Source organism: Triticum dicoccoides, chromosome 3A (assembly GCF_002162155.2).
Source record: "Triticum dicoccoides isolate Atlit2015 ecotype Zavitan chromosome 3A, WEW_v2.0, whole genome shotgun sequence".
NCBI classification, from domain to species: Eukaryota; Viridiplantae; Streptophyta; class Magnoliopsida; order Poales; family Poaceae; genus Triticum; species Triticum dicoccoides.
The window spans coordinates 2,508,551-2,523,493 of record NC_041384.1 but is presented as its reverse complement, the minus strand read 5'-3'; positions in this window follow the sequence as shown (position 1 = coordinate 2,523,493).

Sequence of the window (14,943 nt, the reverse complement as noted above, 5' to 3'; positions counted from 1 at the left end):
TAACACCAGATCAGGGGATCGATGTGCCCCTTTAATATTTTTAAATAATAAGCCCGAAGCCCAATAGCCCCGAGCCTTAATGCGGGCACGGGTGGCCGAATTAAGGATCGATATCCATAGTAAAATCACAAATTATGTGTAATGACTCTATGTATCCAAGTACTTTACGTCATTAATGCTCGGATCCGCATTGTACAAAACTTTGTTGACCGACCATCGGCTTCCACCTCCTCGGCCAGTAGCCGAGGAGTGTTTGTCCTACTTTATAAAGCCTTTATGTGGGCAAAGATTTACGACAAACAAGGCAAACTGGCCATACGGTTTTATAAACAAAGGTACGCAAAGAGATATGTTATATTACTGTTTTACATAAGAAATGTCTTCCAAAGAAAATAGTCCCGCTATCGGTTCCTCTCTTTGGGTTGTCATGCTAAGCATGATCATGAAACCTCAGCTCTAATGTAAGAGCAAGATATTGAGGATTTAGTTTGGGAGGCCAGTTAATAGCCCCAGGTAGTGTTCGGCGATAGTCGAGGTCAAGCCGTAAACACTTCGGCCATTGTTATGAATGGCCCGTCATTTAACACCGTCATCGGATTGCTGACCAGTTTACGCTTATTGCGACAGTCAGTTTTCGGCTTTCTCTACTGAGGTGCTTAACCATGTGAGTTGGAAGCACAATCGCAGTGGTTCTCCCTTTGCACACCTAGCCGAACAAAGCGGAACGTAGGAGGCAAGCGCAGGAGCCGGGCAACCCAACTATTGACCGAAGACACAATTTGAAACCGATGCATATATAGCAATATTCGAGAATGTTTTTGCCGAATCTCTAAAGGTGTCCGGTGTTGCACTGGGAGACTTGTGCTGAAAACACACAAATAGTTTAAAAGTGCCATAAGCTTGGAAAACCAAAAAACATTAGTAAAAACTTGACGTCCGAACAAGATCAAGTGTTTGGTGCCAATCCAAAAATTGGCCTTAGCAAAAGAAGTGCTTCTGTCGTGCATTAACATGATACATCCTATCTCAAGACTTCAAGCGGGTCAGCCTACGGCTTCAACCTCATATCCCGAGGGCGGAGTACTTCTCATTAGGCCAGTTTAGCAGACTAAACTCTAGCAGTTTTGAGAGAGAAATTAGGCTCCCCGGCTAGTGACCGCACGCTCGTGTCGAAAAAAAGAGTGATAGATAATAATAATAATAAAACTTTGCAAGGACTAAGAAGAAGAACACTTATCATAAAACGGCTCACATAAATTTAAGAGCCCCCAAGTGACTTGGGTAAAAGAATGATTGCATGTACTGAAGTACTTATATCGTATCTATGTTCAACCGAACTTTAAACGCGTCTTAACCGACCGTCGGCTTCTCCCTCTTCGGTCAAGGACCGAAAAGTGTTATGTACTCCATCTGTCGAGAATATCAATGGTGTTTCCAATAACCAGGCAATCAGGCCATAAGGCTGCAACAGACAAAGCGCGCTCAGGGAACTTATGCTATACTACTGCAAAGTGTAAGAAGCATCTTCGAAGAGAATAGTACCCCCACCGATGCCTTTCTTTGGTGCTCATTGTTATTATGAGACTTGTGCAATAGATTTTTTGTACTCATGAGTTCCGTTGTGTGCCGACCATCATTGAAAACTATAAGAGCGCTAGCTTTCGGCTTCACCCAGTCTGAGGTCCGGCTCGGATGACCCGATCGTGACAATCGCAGAGGTGCTCCCTTTACTCCCTAGCCGAACAGTCGGGAATGTAGGGGTAAACACAGGAGCGAGGCAACCCAGCTTGCAAATCGCTTAAGTCAATATGGTGCATATTGTGGCGTAATACACGAACAAGGAACGAAGCCGTACAAGTATAATCATATGCAAGAGGAAAAGCTTCATGAAGGAAGCCCCCACATGAATTGGGTATTTGAATTTATGCGTCACAAACAAAGCTTGGACAAGGAAATTTTTTACAAGCAACTTTTTTCCAAAAAAGTATAGTGCTTGGTCGAACCGAACACAAGTTAGAAATTAAAGCTTTGAGCATGAAAGCGACTTAGCTGGTTAATGTGTTCGGTATTGATGATGCGGTCCGAGCTTGATGCGGGGCAAGGTTCTGAAGGAAATATGCCCTAGAGGCAATAATAAAGGTATTATTTATTTCCTTATATCATGATAAATGTTTATTATTCATGCTAGAATTGTATTAACCGGAAACATAATACATGTGTGAATACATAGACAAACAGAGTGTCACTAGTATGCCTCTACTTGACTAGCTCGTTAATCGAAGATGGTTATGTTTCCTAACCATAAACAAAAGAGTTGTTATTTGATTAATGGGATCACATCATTAGAAGAATGATGTGATTGACATGACCCATTCCATTAGCTTAGCACCCGATCGTTTAGTATGTTGCTATTGCTTTCTTCATGACTTATACATGTTCCTATGACTATGAGATTATGCAACTCTCGTTTGCCGGAGGAACACTTTGTGTGCTACCAAATGTCACAACGTAACTGGGTGATTATAAAGGAGCTCTACAGGTGTCTCCAAAGGTACATGTTGGGTTGGCGTATTTCGAGATTAAGATTTGTTACTCCGATTGTCGGAGAGGTATCTCTGGGCCCTCTCGGTAATGCACATCACTTAAGCCTTGCAAGCATTGCAACTACTGAGTTAGTTGTAGGATGATGTATTACGGAATGAGTAAAGAGACTTGCCGGTAACGAGATTGAACTAGATATTGAGATACCGACGATCGAATCTCAGGCAAGTAACATACCGATGACAAAGGGAACAACGTATGTTGTTATGCGGTCTGACCGATAAAGATCTTCGTAGAATATGTGGGAGCCAATATGAGCATCCAGGTTCCGCTATTGGTTATTGACCAGAGACGTGTGTCGGTCATGTCTACATTGTTGTTGAACCCGTAGGGTCCGCACGCTTAAGGTTTCGATGACAGCTATATTATGAGTTTATGAGTTTTGATGTACCGAAGGAGTTCGGAGTCCCGGATGAGATCGGGGACATGACGAGGAGTCTCGAAATGGTCGAGACATAAAGATCGATATATTGGACGACTATATTCGGACATCGGAAAGGTTCCGAGTGATTCGGGTATTTTTTGGAGTACCGGAGAGTTACGGGAATACGTATTGGGCCTTATTGGGCCATACGGGAAAGAAGGAAAAGGGCCTCAAGGGTGACCGCACCCCTCCCCTTAGTCTGGTCCGAATTGGACTAGGGAAGGGGGGCGCCCCTTCCTTCCTTCTCCTTTTTCCTTCCTCTTCTCCTATTCCATATGGGAGGTGGAATCCTACTAGGACTAGGGAGTCCTAGTAGGACTCCACACTTGGCGCGCCCCCTCCTAGGGCCGGCCTCCTCCTCCCTTGCTCCTTTATATACGAGGGCAGGGGGGCACCTCTAGACACAAGTTGATCCACGTGATCATATTCTTAGCCGTGTGCGGTGCCCCCTTCCACCATAATCCTCGATAATATTGTAGCGGTGCTTAGGCGAAGCCCTGCGACGGTAGAACATCAAGATCGTCACCACGCTGTCGTGCTGACGGAACTCTTCCCCGACACTTTGTTGGATCGAAGTCCGGGGATCGTCATCGAGCTGAACGTGTGCTAAAACTCGGAGGTGCCGTAGTTTCGGTGCTTGATCGGTCGGGCCGTGAAGACGTACGACTACATCAACCGCGTTGTGCTAACGCTTCCGCTGTCAGTCTACAAGGGTACGTAGATCACACTCTCCCCTTTCGTTGCTATGCATCACCATGATCTTGCGTGTGCTAAGGATTTTTTTTGAAATTACTACGTTCCCCAACAGTGGCATCAGAGCCTAGGTTTTATGCATTGATGTTGTGCACGAGTAGAACACAACTGAGTTGTGGGCGATATAAGTCATACTGCTTACCAGCATGTCATACTTTGGTTCGGCGATATTGTTGGATGAAGCGGCCCGGACCGACATTACGCGTACGCTTACGCGAGACTGGTTCTACCGACGTGCTTTGCACACAGGTGGCTGGTGGGTGTCAGTTTCTCCAACTTTATTTGAATCAAGTGTGGCTACGCCCGGTCCTTGCAAAGGTTAAAACAACACTAACTTGACAAACTATCATTGTGGTTTTGATGCGTAGGTAAGAACGGTTCTTGCTCAGCCCGTAGCAGCCACGTGAAACTTGCAACAACAAAGTAGAGGACGTCTAACTTGTTTTTGCAGGGCATGTTGTGATGTGATATGGTCAAGACATCATGCTAAATTTTATTGTATGAGATGATCATGTTTTGTAACCGAGTTATCGGCAACTGGTAGGAGCCATATGGTTGTCGCTTTATTGTATGCAATGCAATCACGCTGTAATGCTTTACTTTATCACTAAGCGGTAGCGATAGTCGTGGAAGCATAAGATTGGCGAGACGACAACGATGCTACGATGGAGATCAAGGTGTCACGCCGGTGACGATGGTGATCATGACGGTGCTTCGAAGATGGAGATCACAAGCACAAGATGATGGTGGCCATATCATATCACTTATATTGATTGCATGTGATGTTTATCTTTTATGCATCTTATCTTGCTTTGATTGACGGTAGCATTTTAAGATGATCTCTCGCTAATTATCAAGAAGTGTTCTCCCTGAGTATGCACCGTTGTGAAAGTTCTTCGTGCTGAGACACCACGTGATGATCGGGTTTGATAGGCTCTACGTTCAAATACAACGGGTGCAAAACAGTTGCACACGCGGAATACTCAGGTTATACTTGACGAGCCAAGCATATACAGATATGGCCTCAGAACACGAAGACCGAAAGGTCGAGCATGAATCATATAGTAGATATGATCAACATAGTGATGTTCACCAATGAAGCTACTCCATCTCACGTGATGATCGGACATGGTTTAGTTGATTTGGATCACGTAATCACTTAGAGGATTAGAGGGATGTCTATCTAAGTGGGAGTTCTTAAGTAATATGATTAATTGAACTTTAATTTATCATGAACTTAGTCCTGGTAGTACTAGCATATCTATGTTGTAGATCAATAGCTCGCGTTGTTGTTTTCATATGTTTATTTTGATATGTTCCTAGAGAAAACTGTGTTGAAAGATGTTAGTAGCAATGATGCGGATTGGATCCGTGATCTGAGGTTTATCCTCATTGCTGCACAGAAGAATTATGTCCTTGATGTACCGCTAGGTGACGGACCTATTGCAGGAGCAGATGCAGACGTTATGAACGTTTGGCTAGCTCAATATGATGACTACTTGATAGTTTAGTGCACCATTCTTAACGTCTTAGAATCGGTACTTCAAAGACGTTTTGAACGTCATGGACCATATGAGATGTTCCAGGAGTTGAAGTTAATATTTCAAGAAAATACCTGAGTTGAGAGATATGAAGTCTCCAACAAGTTCTATAGCTAAAAAGATGGAGGAGAATCGCTCAACTAGTGAGCATGTGCTCAGATTGTCTGAGTACTACAATCGCTTGAATCAAGTGGGAGTTAATCTTCCAGATAAGATAGTGATTGACAGAATTCTCTAGTCACCATCACCAAGTTAGTACAACTTCGTGATGAACTATGATATGCAAGGGATAACGGAAACGATTCCCAAGCTCTTCGTAATGCGGAAATTGACGAAGGTAGAAATCGAGAAAAACATCAAGCATTGATGGTAGACAAGACCACTAGTTTCAAGAAAAGGGCAGAGGGAAGAAGGGGAACTTCAAGAAGAACAACAAGCAAATTGCTGCTCAAGTGAAGAAGCCCAAGTCTGGTCCTAATCCTGAGACTAAGTGTTTCTACTGCAAAGGGACTGGTCACTGGAAGCGGAACTACCCCAAGTGATTGGCAGATAAGAAGGATGGCAAAGTGAACATAAGTATATTTTACATGTTATTGATGTGTACTTTACTAGTGTTTATAGCAACCCTTCAGTGTTTGATACTAGTTCAATTGCTAAGATTAGTAACTCGAAATGGGAGTTGCAGAATAAACAGAGACTAGTTAAGGGTGAAGTGATGATGTGTGTTGGAAGTGGTTCCAAGATTGATATGATCATCATCGCACACTCCCTATACTTTCGGGATTAGTGTTGAACCTGAATAAGTGTTATTTGGTGTTTGCGTTGAGCATGAATATGATTTGATCATGTTTATTGTAATACGGTTACTGTAACATCCCAAATTTGCAATTTGGAATGTTATACACTATATCATCACGCATAGCATATTTTCTTGCATTTTGGTTGATCCTAGAAATTTCACGCAACTCAAGGACCACGGAGAGAGTTGGAGATTTCGTTATTTTCATATTGGAGTTCTCTCAAATTTTGGAAAAGAGGATCATTTGATTTATTTATTTCATCTTCAATTATTTTCCAATATCAAAAAAATGAGAGAGGGAATAATATGACTTTCCCAAAGTTAGGAAAAATGAAGATCTAATGAATAAATCAAATTTTGGTTTTTTCGGAGTTTTGTTTGCTTTTTATTTGGATAGGGAAAAATGCGCGTTTTCAAAAATTGCATTTTAGGCCCGGAGAAAAGTTCATTTTGTTCGACTCATTTTTAGGAGTCGGGGAAAATTTACTTTAGATCTTTCGGAGTTCGTTTAGTTTTCTTTTCTTTTGTTTTTCTGCACGCGTAACCGATTTAAAAAAAAAGGAGCAGCTCCCGCGCGCCAGGCCAGCCGGGCCAAGGCCCAGCCAGCCGCCACCGCCCCCAGCCCCTCGTGCGAAGCCGAGTCCCAGCGGGACTCTAGGCCGCCGGCCCCCCTTTTGCCCCTTGGCCAAGTCACACCCCCCTCCTAGTATATATACTCACCCCCCTCTCTTTTCCTCCACCACCTAAGCCGCCGCCGCCGCCTTAAGCCACCGCCGCCGCCGCCCTAAGCCACCGCTCGGAGCCCCGCCTCCCGAGGTAGCCGCTCCGCCTCTTCTTTTCCTCGGTTCGGTTTTTCTTCTAGAAAACCGTTCCGGTTCTTCTCTTCTTTTTCTTCCGGTTTTTCTTCCGGCTTTGTTTCGGTTTCTTTTCCGAAAACCCTAGATCGGTTTTCGTTCTTATTTCAGACAGTTCGTCTCAACGAACGTGATCACCGATTTTCCCGGTTAACGTCGCCCGTTCGTTTAACCGTTCGTCTCTTTCTTTTCGTCGGATTTATTCCGCGATCGTGATCTCAGATCCGATCTTCGTTCTAGTCTTTCTTCTCGCTCGTTTATCGGAATCAGGTGATTCAAGCGCCTGGAGTTTCGTTTCAAAACCGCCGTTCTGACTAATCAACTTGAACAAGTTTTGCCACAATAAAATTTGACCTAGTTTCAACCTGCTAGAACCGAGTTGTTTTCTTCCGCCGTTTGTTTTCCGTTTCTTTGTTCGGTTCGTTCTTTCTTTGCAACCGGAGTTCTTAAGTTGAACTTTCTGGTTCGTTCTCTTGTTCGAGTTTTTCCTGTGCATTAGATGAGTACTTATTGTGTGCTTGTTGTTTGTCTGTGATAGATCACCCGGATTGCGCCACTTGTTACTTCGAAACCCTAGGACTCGCAGTTTCTCAGCAAGGCAAGTAACACTTTGATCATACCTTTTCTACAACCCATGTTTTATTGCATTAGATCAATCCTCTCACATTGCATGATTAGGATCTAATTAAATTGTGGGATGGGAAGTAGATGAGGTAGTACCTATCACCTGTATTATTATGAAACCTTTGGGAGTTACTTCTACGTTTGCTTATTATGCCATGCTATGCTAGTAGACATGGATTGGGTGAGTGATATCCATGACAGATGTGAGATTGATAATTTAATGGTTTACCTAAGGTGGCAACTTAAACACACATCTGGGTGGATTGAGGCACCTGATGTCTATCGGGACTTGCCTGTTTTTTTTGGACCGCCACCCAGGCTCAAAGGGATCATAAGATCATTCATGCTAGTAAACTTCCGTGTGCAGCCACAAGCCATTATGGGCTCTGGCATAGTTGAGTAAGTCGTGCGAACTCTTACAGGGTAGACTAGCAGATGTAGGGGAAAGTAGGTGTACCGGTCTATCCATCGTAAGGTGCTAGCGCTTCTGAAAGACTGTGTCTTGGTCATCCGTCTTCTCAAACACCATGTAGTGCGAGAAACCAAACGGAGGCGATCGAGTCTTGTGGGGAAAAGTGCGCAAACCTCTGCAGAGTGTAACAAACTAATCATGATTTGCCGTGTCCCCGGTTATGGACAACTTGAGTATCTAGTACTTGAATATCATGTGAATCTCAACATGTTACTCTAATTAATATTGTTGGGTTTATTGATGTTACTTAATTGGGATTGAGAATGCTGTCAACCATTCTCAATGTTCAACAACTACCATGATAGTTAAATAAATTTATTCCTTTGCAGTAGGGAAAAACTGGCTTTACGCAAAACTGTAACCATAGAGCTTTCCACCAGCCATATATGCATATAGTATAGCTGTTTCTTTCCATTACTCTCTATGTGTTACATTGCCAGCATATTCCATGTGCTGACCCGTTTTCGGGCTGCAACTTTCATGTTGCAGACTTTTCAGACGACGAGTAAGGTGCTTTTAGGTCGTGGTTCTGTACTCAGTGATGCCGTTGGAGTTGATGGACCCATTTATCTTCCGAGTCTTCCGCTGTTATCGTTATTAGATGGCCTTAAGCCACATTTATTGTAATAAGTTCTCTTTGAGACAACGATGTAATAAGTGTTTGATTGCCACTCTGCTATAAATCCTTCGATGTACTGTGTGGTGTCAGCATTACTGATCCAGGGATGACACCGGAGCACAGTAGACTTGATCCATTCGGGTCGGGTCGCTATAGAGATGGTATCAGAGCACACGCTGACTGTAGGACACGACCACTAAGTTAAAGCCATAGATCACCATTATTTTCTCATTTTCTAACTCCTCATCTTTTCTACTCTTTTAGGATGACGAACGCGAAGATTAAGTACGCTAAACCGGATGAAGGCACACCATTTGGATTTCACCTGAAGGAAGTCACCAAGTACCTAAACATTGGATTACCAAGCTTCATGAGAACCTTCAACGCCACTCTGCCTGAAGAGGAGCGCATGCTTAAGGTTTAGTACGTTATTTGATTAACCATGAACAAAAGAGTTGTTATTTGATTAACGGGATCACATCATTAGAAGAATGATGTGATTGACATGACCCATTCCATTAGCTTAGCACCCGATCGTTTAGTACGTTGCTATTGCTTTCTTCATGACTTATACATGTTCCTATGACTATGAGATTATGCAACTCCCGTTTGCCGGGGGAACACTTTGTGTGCTACCAAACGTCACAACGTAACTGGGTGATTATAAAGGAGCTCTACAGGTGTCTCCAAAGGTACATGTTGGGTTGGCGTATTTCGAGATTAGGATTTGTCACTCCGATTGTCGGAGAGTTATCTCTGGGCCCTCTCGATAATGCACATCACTTAAGCCTTGCAAGCATTGCAACTAATGAGTTAGTTGTAGGATGATGTATTACGGAACGAGTAAAGAGACTTGCCGGTAACGATATTGAACTAGGTATTGAGATATCGACGATCGAATCTCGGGCAAGTAACATACCGATGACAAAGGGAACCAACGTATGTTGTTATGCGGTCTCACCGATAAAGATCTTCGTAGAATATGTGGGAGCCAATATGAGCATCCAGGTTCCGCTATTGGTTATTGACCGGAGACGTGTCTCGGTCATGTCTACATTGTTCTCGAACCCGTAGGGTCCGCATGCTTAAGGTTTCGATGACAGTTATATTATGAGTTTATGAGTTTTGATGTACCGAAGGAGTTCGGAGTCCCGGATGAGATCGGCGACATGACGAGGAGTCTCGAAATGGTCGAGACGTAAAGATCGATATATTGGATGACTATATTCGGACATCGGAAAGGTTCCGAGTGATTCGGGTATTTTTTGGAGTACCGGAGAGTTACGGGAATACGTATTGGGCCTTATTGGGCCATACGGGAAAGAAGGAAAAGGGCCTCAAGGGTGGCCGCACCCCTCCCCTTAGTCTGGTCCGAATTGGACTAGGGAAGGGGGCCGCCCCCTTCCTTCCTTCTCCTTTTTCCTTCCTCTTTTCCTATTCCATATGGGAGGTGGAATCCTACTAGGACTAGGGAGTCCTAGTAGGACCCCACACTTGGCGCGCCCCCTCCTAGGGCCGGCCTCCTCCTCCCTTGCTCCTTTATATACGAGGGCAGGGGGGCATCTCTAGACACAAGTTGATCCACGTGATCATATTCTTAGCCGTGTGCGGTGCCCCCTTCCACCATAATCCTCGATAATATTGTAGCAGTGCTTAGGCGAAGCCCTGCGACGGTAGAACATCAAGATCGTCACCACGCAGTCGTGCTGACGGAACTCTTCCCCGATAGTTTGCTGGATCGGAGTCCGGGGATCGTCATCGAGCTGAACGTGTGCTAAAACTCGGAGGTGCCATAGTTTCGGTGCTTGATCGGTCGGGCCGTGAAGACGTACGACTACATGAACCGCGTTGTGCTAACGCTTCCGCTGTCGGTCTACAAGGGTACGTAGATCACACTCTCCCCTCTCGTTGCTATGCATCACCATGATCTTGCGTGTGCTAAGGAATTTTTTTGAAATTACTACGTTCTCCAACAGTGGCATCAGAGCCTAGGTTTTATGGGTTGTTGTTGTGCACGAGTAGAACACAAGTGAGTTGTGGGCGATATAAGTCATACTGCTTACTAGCATGTCATACTTTGGTTTGGCGATATTGTTGGATGAAGCGGCCCGGACCGACATTACGCGTACGCTTACGTGAGACTCGTTCTACCGACGTACTTTGCACACAGGTGGCTGGTGGGTGTCAGTTTCTCCAACTTTAGTTGAACCGAGTGTGGCTACGCCCGGTCCTTGCGAAGGTTAAAACATCACTAACTTGATAAACTATCGTTGTGGTTTTGATGCGTAGGTAAGAACGATTCTTGCTCAGCCCGTAGCAGCCACGTAAAACTTGCAACAACAAAGTAGAGGACGTCTAACTTGTTTTTGCAGGGCATGTTGTGATGTGATATGGTCAAGACATGATGCTAAATTTTATTGTATGAGATGATCATGTTTTGTAACCGAGTTATCGGCAACTGGCAGGAGCCATATGGTTGTCGCTTTATTGTATGCAATGCAATCGCGCTGTAATGCTTTACTTTATCACTAAGCGGTAGCGATAGTCGTGGAAGCATAAGATTGGCGAGACGACAACGATGCTACGGTGGAGATCAAGGTGTCACACCGGTGACGATGGTGATCATGACGGTGCTTCGAAGATGGAGATCACAAGCACAAGATGATGGTGGCCATATCATATCACTTATATTGATTGCATGTGATGTTTATCTTTTATGCATCTTATCTTGCTTTGATTGACGGTAGCATTTTAAGATGATCTCTCGCTAATTATTAAGAAGTGTTCTCCATGAGTATGCACCGTTGCGAAAGTTCTTCGTGCTGAGACACCACATGATGATCGGGTGTGATAGGCTCTACGTTCAAATACAACGAGTGCAAAACAGTTACACACGCGGAATACTCAGGTTATACTTTACGAGCCAAGCATATACAGATATGGCCTCGGAACACGGAGACCGAAAGGTCGAGCGTGAATCATATAGTAGATATGATCAACATAGTGATGTTCACCAATGAAGCTACTCCATCTCACGTGATGATCGGACATGGTTTAGTTGATTTGGATCACGTAATCACTTAGAGGATTAGAGGGATGTCTATCTAAGTGGGAGTTCTTAAGTAATATGATTAATTGAACTTTAATTTATCATGAACTTAGTCCTAGTAGTATTAGCATATCTATTATGTAGATCAATAGCTCGCGTTGTTGTTTTCATATGTTTATTTTGATATGTTCCTAGAGAAAATTGTGTTGAAAGATGTTAGTAGCAATGATGCGGATTGGATCCGTGATCTGAGGTTTATCCTCATTGCTGCATAGAAGAATTATGTCCTTGATGCACCGCTAGGTGACGGACCTATTGCAGGAGCAGATGCAGACGTTATGAACGTTTGGCTAGCTCAATATGATGACTACTTGATAGTTTAGTGCACCATGCTTAACGTCTTAGAATCGGTACTTCAAAGATGTTTTGAACGTCATGGACCATATGAGATGTTCCAGGAGTTGAAGTTAATATTTCAAGCAAATACCCGAGTTGAGAGATATGAAGTCTCCAACAAGTTCTATAGCTAAAAAGATGGAGGAGAATCGCTCAACTAGTGAGCATGTGCTCAGATTGTCTGAGTACTACAATCGCTAGAATCAAGCGGGAGTTAATCTTCCAGATAAGATAGTGATTGACAGAATTCTCTAGTCACCATCACCAAGTTAGTAGAACTTCGTGATGAACTATGATATGCAAGGGATAACGGAAACGATTCCCAAGCTCTTCGTAACGCGGAAATTGACGAAGGTAGAAATCGAGAAAAACATCAAGCATTGATGGTAGACAAGACCACTAGTTTCAAGAAAAGGGCAGAGGGAAGAAGGGGAACTTCAAGAAGAACAACAAGCAAATTGCTGCTCAAGTGAAGAAGCCCAAGTCAGGTCCTAATCCTGAGACTAAGTGTTTCTACTGCAAAGGGACTGGTCACTGGAAGCGGAACTACCCCAAGTGATTGGCAGATAAGAAGGATGGCAAAGTGAACATAAGTATATTTTACATGTTATTGATGTGTACTTTACTAGTGTTTATAGCAACCCCTCAGTGTTTGATACTAGTTCAATTGCTAAGATTAGTAACTCGAAACGGGAGTTGCAGAATAAACAGAGACTAGTTAAGGGTGAAGTGACGATGTGTGTTGGAAGTGGTTCCAAGATTGATATGATCATCATCGCACACTCCCTATACTTTCGGGATTAGTGTTGAACCTGAATAAGTGTCATTTGGTGTTTGCGTTGAGCATGAATATGATTTGATCATGTTTATTGTAATATGGTTATTCATTTAAGTAAGAGAATAAATTGTTGTTCTGTTTACATGAATAAAACCTTATATGGTTACACACCCAATGAAAATAGTTCGTTGGATCTCGATCGTAGTGATACACATAATCATAATATTGAAACCAAAAGATGCAAAGTTAATAATGATAGTGCAACTTATTTGTGGCACTACCGTTTAGGTCATATTGGTGTAAAGCGCATGAAGAAACTCCATGCTGATGGGTTTTTGGAATCACTTGATTATGAATCAGTTGATGCTTGCGAACCATGCCTCATGGGCAAGATGACTAAAACGCCGTTCTCCGGAACTATGGAGCGAGCAACTGACTTATTGGAAATAATACATACTGATGTATGAGATACGATGAGTGTTAAGGCTCATGGCGGGTATCATTATTTTCTGACCTTCACAGATGATTTGAGAAGATATGGGTATATCTACTTAATGAAACACAAGTCTGAAATATTTGAAAAGTTCAAAGAATTTCAGAGTGAAGTGGAGAATCATCGTAACAAGAAAATAAAAGTTTCTACGATATGATCGCAGAGGTAAAATATTTAAGTTACGGGTTTGGCCTTCAGTTAAAACAATGTGAAATAGTTTCACTACTCACGCCACCTGGAACACCACAGCATAATGGTGTGTCCGAACATCATAACCGTACTTTATTAAATATGGTGCGATCTATGATGTCTCTTGCCGATCTACCACTATCGTTTTGGGCTTATGCATTAAAGACAGCTGAATTCACGTTTAAAAGGGCACCATCTAAGTCCGTTGAGACGACACAATCTGAATTGTGGTTTGGCAAGAAACCAAAGTTGCCGTTTCTTAAAGTTTGGGGTTGTGATGCTTATATGAAAAAGTTTCATCCTGATAAGCTCAAACCCAAATCGAAGAAATATGTCTTCATAGGATACCCAAAGGAGACTGTTGGGTACACCTTCTATCACAGATCCGAAGGCAAATTATTCATTGCTGAGAATGGATCCTTTCTAGAGAAGGAGTTTCTATCGAAAGAAGTGAGTGGGAGGAAAGTAGAACTTGATGAGGTAACTGTACCTACTCCCTTATTGGAAAGTAGTTCATCACAGAAATCTGTTCCTGTGACTACTAGACCGATTAGTGAGGAAGCTAATGATGATGATCATGTAACTTCAGATCAAGTTACTACCGAACCTCGTAGGTAAACCAGAGTGAGATCCCCACCAGAGTGGTACGGTAATCCAGTTCTGGAGGTCATGTTACTTGACCATGACGAGCCTACGAACTATGAGGAAGCGATGATGAGCCCAGATTCCGCGAAATGGCTTGAGGCCATGAAATCTGAGATGAGATCCATGTATGAGAACAAAGTATGGACTTTGATTGACTTGCCCAATGATCGGCGAGCCATTGAGATTAAATGGATCTTCAAGAGGAAGACGGACGCTGATAGTAGTGTTACTATCTACAAAGCTAGAATTGTCGCAAAAAGGTTTTCGACAAGTTCAAGGTGTTGACTACGATGAGAGTTTCTCACTCGTATCTATACTTAAAGCTGTCCGAATCATGTTAGCAATTGCCGCATTTTATGAAATCCGGCAAATGGATAAACAAAACTGCATTCCTTAATGGATTTATTAAAGTTGTATATAATACAACCAGAAGGTTTTGTCAATGCTAAAGGTGCTAACAAAATGTGCAAGCTCCAGTGATCCATCTATGGACTGGTGCAAGCATCTCGGAGTTGGAATATGCGCTTTGATGATATGATCAAAGCATATAGTTTTATACAGACTTGCGGTGAAGCCTGTATTTACAAGAAAGTGAGTGGGAGCACTACACCATTTCTGATAAGTATATGTGAATGACATATTGTTGATCGGAAATAATGTAGAATTATTCTGCAAAGCATAAAGGAGTGTTTTCAAAGAAGTTTTT